The sequence below is a fragment of the Anneissia japonica genome, unplaced genomic scaffold, assembly GCF_011630105.1.
Source record: "Anneissia japonica isolate Jap-2015-1 unplaced genomic scaffold, ASM1163010v1 scaffold1881_len754168_cov175, whole genome shotgun sequence".
Taxonomy (NCBI): domain Eukaryota; kingdom Metazoa; phylum Echinodermata; class Crinoidea; order Comatulida; family Comatulidae; genus Anneissia; species Anneissia japonica.
Genome location: NW_022757845.1, coordinates 439036 through 446049, shown reverse-complemented (window position 1 = coordinate 446049; position 7014 = coordinate 439036). Strand labels below are relative to the sequence as shown.

General features: G+C 32.5%; 1 long non-coding RNA gene across 1 annotated transcript; it reads right to left on the bottom strand.

Annotated features, from left to right (window-relative positions):
• Positions 1-69: 69 nt before the first annotated feature.
• LOC117124900 lies at positions 70-5993 on the bottom strand. The gene is made up of 3 exons (XR_004448041.1): positions 5893-5993; positions 4976-5041; positions 70-2036 (listed from the first exon to the last, which is right to left on the bottom strand). It is a non-coding gene; the product is annotated as an uncharacterized LOC117124900 (long non-coding RNA).
• Positions 5994-7014: the final 1021 nt, after the last annotated feature.

Genomic DNA, 7014 nt, shown 5'->3' with positions numbered 1-7014 from the left:
GTACTGCAATGTGTTACTAACCATCTGAATTTCATTTAAACTTGATGATACGAAAGAAAAATACCAATTATCAATTCTTTTATTGACTGCATAAAACAGTATGGTCATTTAAACAAAGTAAAATAACACAAACAACATATATCACAAAACGTTCAATTAAGTCTGATAAATCATAAAGCAATTCTTCAAATTAAAGCTCCTGTAACAAAGGTAAATAATAGTAAAATAACATCATAATCAGTGGTGCTTATAATGTTGAAAAAGTTTTTTTTCTCTCTCTCTTTTGTGGGAGTTGCACCCACTTTTATTTCATTTCTCTTTTCTTAATTTAATAACATTTTTTTTTTCTTTTTTTCTACACATGAAATAATGACATACTGGTAATAAAGGCCATTGAATAATAATAATGTATTTCGTAGTTTAACATTATTTTCATTATAATATTTCGAATCAAAAAATTTGAATATTAATACAAACTTGCTTAAATATTTTTTACTTTTTTCCCTTAATTTTTTGTTTCTTTCAAATCAACGTATCTGACGGTTCATCTCTTCAATGTACCGTGATATAATTCATAATATATATATATACTGTCACCTACATACATACACAAATGCATATATATATATATATATATATATATATATATAAATATACGTATATATATACATACATACACGCGCACATGCATATAGATGCATACACTTACATAAACACATACATGATTACAGTTCATCAATGATCGGATTGGTACTCTTATTTCTTTATGGCTCATTATTACAATCCAAGATGTGCAGAATGCTATGAAAAACTAATTATACCATATTGAAATTGGAATATATCAATAGTAATATTTCATGAATTAACAACAATAATCATTCATCAATCAGTTCATCGAACCACAGTCGACTTCTGAATACAATAAAACCATAAAAGGTGTACATTGTTTTTTGTTTATTGAGTGCGTATATCAATCCATCTTTGCCTATGTTTATCATCTGAATGTATATAGCTTCAATATCATATTGACTTTTCACACTTGAATTGCATTTGCAAAATAAGACCCATGGATCTGTTGTTACTGGGTATAACCAGTTTGTATAAATTGTATAAGCTGCTTTTGCAATTAATTCATTTGTGATGTTGTTTTGTTTTGCTATACCTAATACAACATTTTTGAAAGTAATATTAATCTTAATTTTGAATATAGATGCAACATTATTCCAATAGTTTCCTAGACTTTTACACGTCATTAACATGTGTTTTTCATCAGCAATCGTTGCACAATGTACACACAATGGTGAATCACCTAATTTCCATTGATATAACCTTTTCTTAGTTGGTAAAATTCTATGTAATAATTTGAAGTTAAATTCAGCTATTTTTGGAGTCTTTATTTCTTTAACTTGTCTTGTCCATACTTTCTCCCAATCAATATTATTATCTGTAAATATCTCATTCCATTTAGCTTCACATTTTGGTTTTATTGATTTTTTTAAAACTAAGTATTGTCTACACTCTTTAGTGCTAATTTTTTCCATATTTATGTATTTGTTTGATTCCTCTATATAAATACTGGGTTCAGCATGTGTCTCATTACCATTTACATTATGTTTGTCACTTTTCAATATGTTCAGCCAAATTTTAGGAATGGCTTTTTTTATTTGAAAATATTGTGCAATCCAATTTCTTTTATTAATTAATAATTGCATTATTCATGTTGAAAAAGTTATAATGAACCGTTCCGCTAAGCCCCGCCCCATTGGATATTGTTGCTAAGATCCCACAAGACAGCAGCAAAAACGTACGTAAAACTTGTTTGTAGGACATCTCTAATGTTGTAATTGGTCAATTTTACATGTCCAGCACTTTCATGGTGGGTTCAGTATCTAAATTTTTCAAATTATTATATTTTTCAACAGATTTAAAAAAGTGAATGTGAAATATTAAACACTTTGAAGATGTTTCATCGTCATTTTTCTGCAGAGCATCAGCACTACGCTAGCTTTGATTATTGGCGATTGTCATAGATAGGACTGAAATAAGAAAAAAAAATAGAAAAAATCATTAGTAAGAAAACTAACTGAAATGATATATTAAAAAGAATATAACATAAAATTTAATTACATAAAAACTAGAGCAGTCACTCCATAGAGTACATACCTGTACCCTGTGCTTAATTACACTACCAACAATACGAAGGCCTTGTATGTTTGGGAGTGAAACTGCAGCATACCCTCAATGAAATAATAAAATCGCACGTCGTATTCAGACACATTGTTTCCCTGAGTTCTGCCTGAATACGAGGGCGATTCCATTATTTTCTTTTATGCTCGAGGGTTAAAATAATAAATTTTAGTGACCTTGACCTTGTCCTTTCACATGTTCCCAAATTTAAATGGTGTCTTTGATTATTATGTACCATTCCACTAAATAATTGTATGATGATCCATTCATTAGTTTTTGCGTAAACTTGCTTACAGACAGACTGAAAGACATCTCGGAAGCGCGACAGACAGACAATTTACCAGCAGTAATTACATGTCCTCCTGGCGGAGGTAATAATTATAAAATTACATAAAATATAAATATAGGTCATAAAATGTGAAAAAAACGACGGGGACAGTGGTTCATATTAACATTTTTTACATAGGCCTATATTTGCAATGTTACGCTTATTGTTTTATACATTTTAATTTTTTTAAATGTTTAAAAAGGGGGTTGGCACAACGGGGTTTGGCTACCACCCCTCTCCCTCGCAAATTAGCGAAAAACATTGAATTTTGTATTTGATATCTACGTGTTGCACTGACTGTTTGTTGAGAATTATTTACAAAACAAACTTCTACTGAACGGTCGGTGTCGCGTATTGTTTTAGGACCAGCACTGACTGTCTGCTGGCTGCCACATTAAGCGCCGTATTTCAATGATTTTGTACACTTTAGAATCATAATTTAAATACGAAATACCTTGCTCTAAAATCAATGACTTTTAATACCATGCTTTTAACACATCGTATTTTTTGAGAAAATAACAGTAGAGGTACACGTCGCCATGGTTACGTTAATTGTTAATCAACAGTCGTACTGTTTTTTAAATGTTATAAATCTTTCATTTTATTGTGATTTTAATCTGCAAAACAGGACCATAATGTAAAACAGTTCACCGCAGATTATGTTATCCTGTAAAGATGTTTTAATCAAATTATAAAAAAAAAAAGAAAAAAAAGAAAATTGAACTGTTCTAGTTGCCAAATACGACCATTCGCATCTGGATAATAATGTATCGAAACAAGGAAGACAAGAAAAGAAAGTAACAATATTACACACAACAGAAAGAAAGCAAATATAAACTATATACAGTTACAGATATCAACAAAGTTAATGATTATCGTGATGAATAATGACTGAATTAAAATGGCATGTAAACGTAATTTATACAAGAAAGCAACGCTTCGCTAAATAATAGGCGAAATCCGTTCACTGTGAACCATCGCATTATACAGAACAAGCCAGTCGCCTATTCTCTCCGATCCTTTCAGCATGCAGTAGTAGTAGTGCGTCTACTTTTCTGAACTGGCGGCGTAGGCCTACGAAGAATCTGACCTTGTGTCTGCTTCTTCGTTCCAGTATACCATATACCAGTTTCTCACTAAATTCACTGTTACTAGGCAACTTGCAGTAATGGCAACACGGTATGATGCCTATTTCAAGCAGTATATTTTCATTCATGACCAAAAAACATCAATACAAAACTGAGTGAATTAGTTTTATTATTTTTCTTAACCGTTAAACATCTTAAGAAAAAAGTGTTTTTAGATCCGGGGAATTTAACAAATATAGCAAGTGCAATATTCATTTTTTTTTAAATGGTTAATTAAAAAATCTCAACACAAGTTGTTAAGTTTCTTGGTTTGGGGAAAAACGACACAAACTCCCTGTGGTAAACGTAGGGCCTATTTGATTAGAAAAACGAACTTAGTCACAATATCTGGACACAACTCCGGTCGCCTCACGCATACGGTTGGATTTTTATTGCTCCGAAAAACTTGCTTGAAACAAAACAAAATAATTACACGCGATACCTAGTGTTTCGGTAGAACCCAGTTTTTTTTTTCTCTTTTTTTTTTTTAAGTAATTCTCAACCAACCATTCAACAATAAAATGAGACTTCGAAGCATTAATAACAAATGTTCATAGGTTTTTTGTTTTTTTTTTTGTTTTTGTTTTTGTTTTATGACGAAACAGTATCTAATTGTTTTGCAATATTTTGTAGGTAAAGTTTTCTGACTGTACCGCATTAGCTAGGCTTCGAAATAAGATATAAGATAGAGTCCCATCCATACATTTTAGACAGCTTTGGCGACATCGAAAGTCATCATCATCACTAAATGGTTTATTAGAACCAAATAAATTCAATTCAATTCAAAAATTGTTTTGTCTTTCCATAGGATTTGGTGTCTTGTCTGTCACTATTTATGGCATTAATGATTGTCAAAGTATAAAATTAATAAATAGGGCAAGAGGTCATATCAAGTTTAGCTTGGGTAAAAAAATTCACAACGAAAATATATGTCTGGAAAGTCATGTTTGTCTGTTTACAAACGCCAGCGTAACATACACACATACGCACACACACATCCACACACACACACACACACACACACACACACACACACACACACACACACACACACATATATATATATATATAGTCGAATGGAAAGGTTCCTTTTGTTAATAGGAGCAAAAAAATACAATTCTGTACAGATGATTTTAGAAGATGTTGAAAAGTGTCTGAAATTAGACAATTAGAATAAAGTGCTGCGAAAATATGTATTAAGCTTAACTCTTTCAAAATGCATATAATATACAGATAACGAAATATAAAATATAGTATTGATTTATATAAATAGAATTTTCTTTTTTTTAAAGTAGATAATGGATAAAAAACAAAAAACAAAAAAAAAACGTACTTGTGGTGTGCATAATCGTTTTGAGCAGCTCTGCCTCCAGGGTTATGCAAAGCATCATCATCTGGCCTATTTTCGGAAGCAAAAGAAATGGCAAATAATACGGCTAGGCATGCTAATATCAGATAAATGTAGAAGTCTCACTATCTTTTACAACAAATAATCAAAAACACTTTATGTTAATTTAAATGTGAGTGTATTATAAGAGGAAAGCTTGTGATTTACTAACTGCATATTACGTAATACCTTGAATGGATATTCAAGGTATGGTGTTATGACAAATGCTATTTTGGATAGCCTCCTGATGCTTGGAATACATCGTGAGGGGAAGCAACCTCGACCTTGACAGCGTTGACAAATGCAAAATTTCCAAAATGTAGAATTTCACTTTCAAGAATGAGGATTTGAAAATAAATTAGATGGTTACATTGCATACCCTTTGTTTCTTGTTTTATTCAAAATGTTTTGGTTTTGGAAGCTGATTTCGACATTAGAAAACATAGCCTACATGAAGTCATATTATACTAGCTCGATGCCTATCAAATAAGTAATAAAAATTCGCCATAATTCGTCAAATGTCAGTGGCTTCCAGGGGCACCCCCTGGACCCCCACCGGGGCCCTAGACAGCCCCAGGCCCCCGGCCAAGTGAGGCTCGATTCGCTCCATTAGCCCCCCCGTCGGGGCCTTTAGCCCCTCCGTCGGGCAGGTCCTGGCGCCATCACTGGTCTTGGGTTCGAATCCTGGTTGGTAGTGATTGCTATACCAGCAAACGATGTGCCGATAAGGAAAAAGAGGCTTGGTTTGTGATGACATATTATATTGGGCCCATCAATTGTAGAATATGCGAATTTAACCGTATTTACTAGAAAGGTTTGTTTGACTAGGCCTATAAAAACAGGACAATGTTTGGCAGACGAACCTTCCTCTACAGTAGCAACAACATAACAGTAGTATCACCAATAAAGCTACGCCTAAAATACCAATTGCTATGTAGATTAAGTACAAGTAATTATCTGAAAAAGTAGAAATATATATGTTTTTATTATAATGGAAGTGTTGATGCAATGCTTTTTCATTACTTTTACCTTGCATTTGTTTTACTTGGATTTGGCCGCCATTTAGAGACCTTGTTTATTTGCGCGTAATGCATTTATATATTATTACTGTATTATTATTATTATTATTATTATTATTATTGTTATTATTGTTATTATTATTATTTGTACATTGTATACTGTACTATCTCGTAAAGTAGCTTAAGCTATCTTGAAAAGAAGCCCATGGGCTTCTTTTCGAGATGGGCTTCTTTTCGATGCTAATTTTGCAAATTAAAGAGGGCCTTCAATTCGAGATCAGTATATAAATGAAAATTCTGGCGGGATGTCTAGTATTGCCAAAAGTAGTTTAATCTGTCTCTTATACACATCTAGATGTGTATAAGAGACAGCAAAATAAGGTGTTGAGGTAATGTAGGGTATTAATCTAGCGTAATTTTTTTGTGCCGGGTGCCCTGGAGGAGGAGACGGGGAGGAGTATTTTTCCATGCACACACCTCTGCTCCGTCACTCTTTTAATGTTACCTATTTACATGCAACATATTTATTCAGAATACATTATTCAAACAATGAGAGGAAAAAAAAAAAAAAACTGACAAAGTTTACTGAACCGGCCTAGCGTTTGATCGTGCATCAAAAATGAATCAATAATTGAAAATAAAAATATTGGGACCACTACCCAGTATCACGAGATCATAGGCCTTACTTCAAATATTCGACCACGAATAGTACTAATTTATATTTAATTGTTTCGATCTGTGTCCTGTCTCTTATACACATCTAGATGTGTATAAGAGACAGGGTTAAGTATTCACCGATGTCACTGTCTGGGTAATTGTAAAATTGTGTACAATTTTTTAATTGAGAAATGACAATTAAATACACGACGACTTGGTAACAAAAGTTTGGTAGAAGTTTTTTAGATCCGTACGGGGCGCCCCATTGTTTGTATTCCCACCATGCATTTCGGTGGAACACTTTTTTTC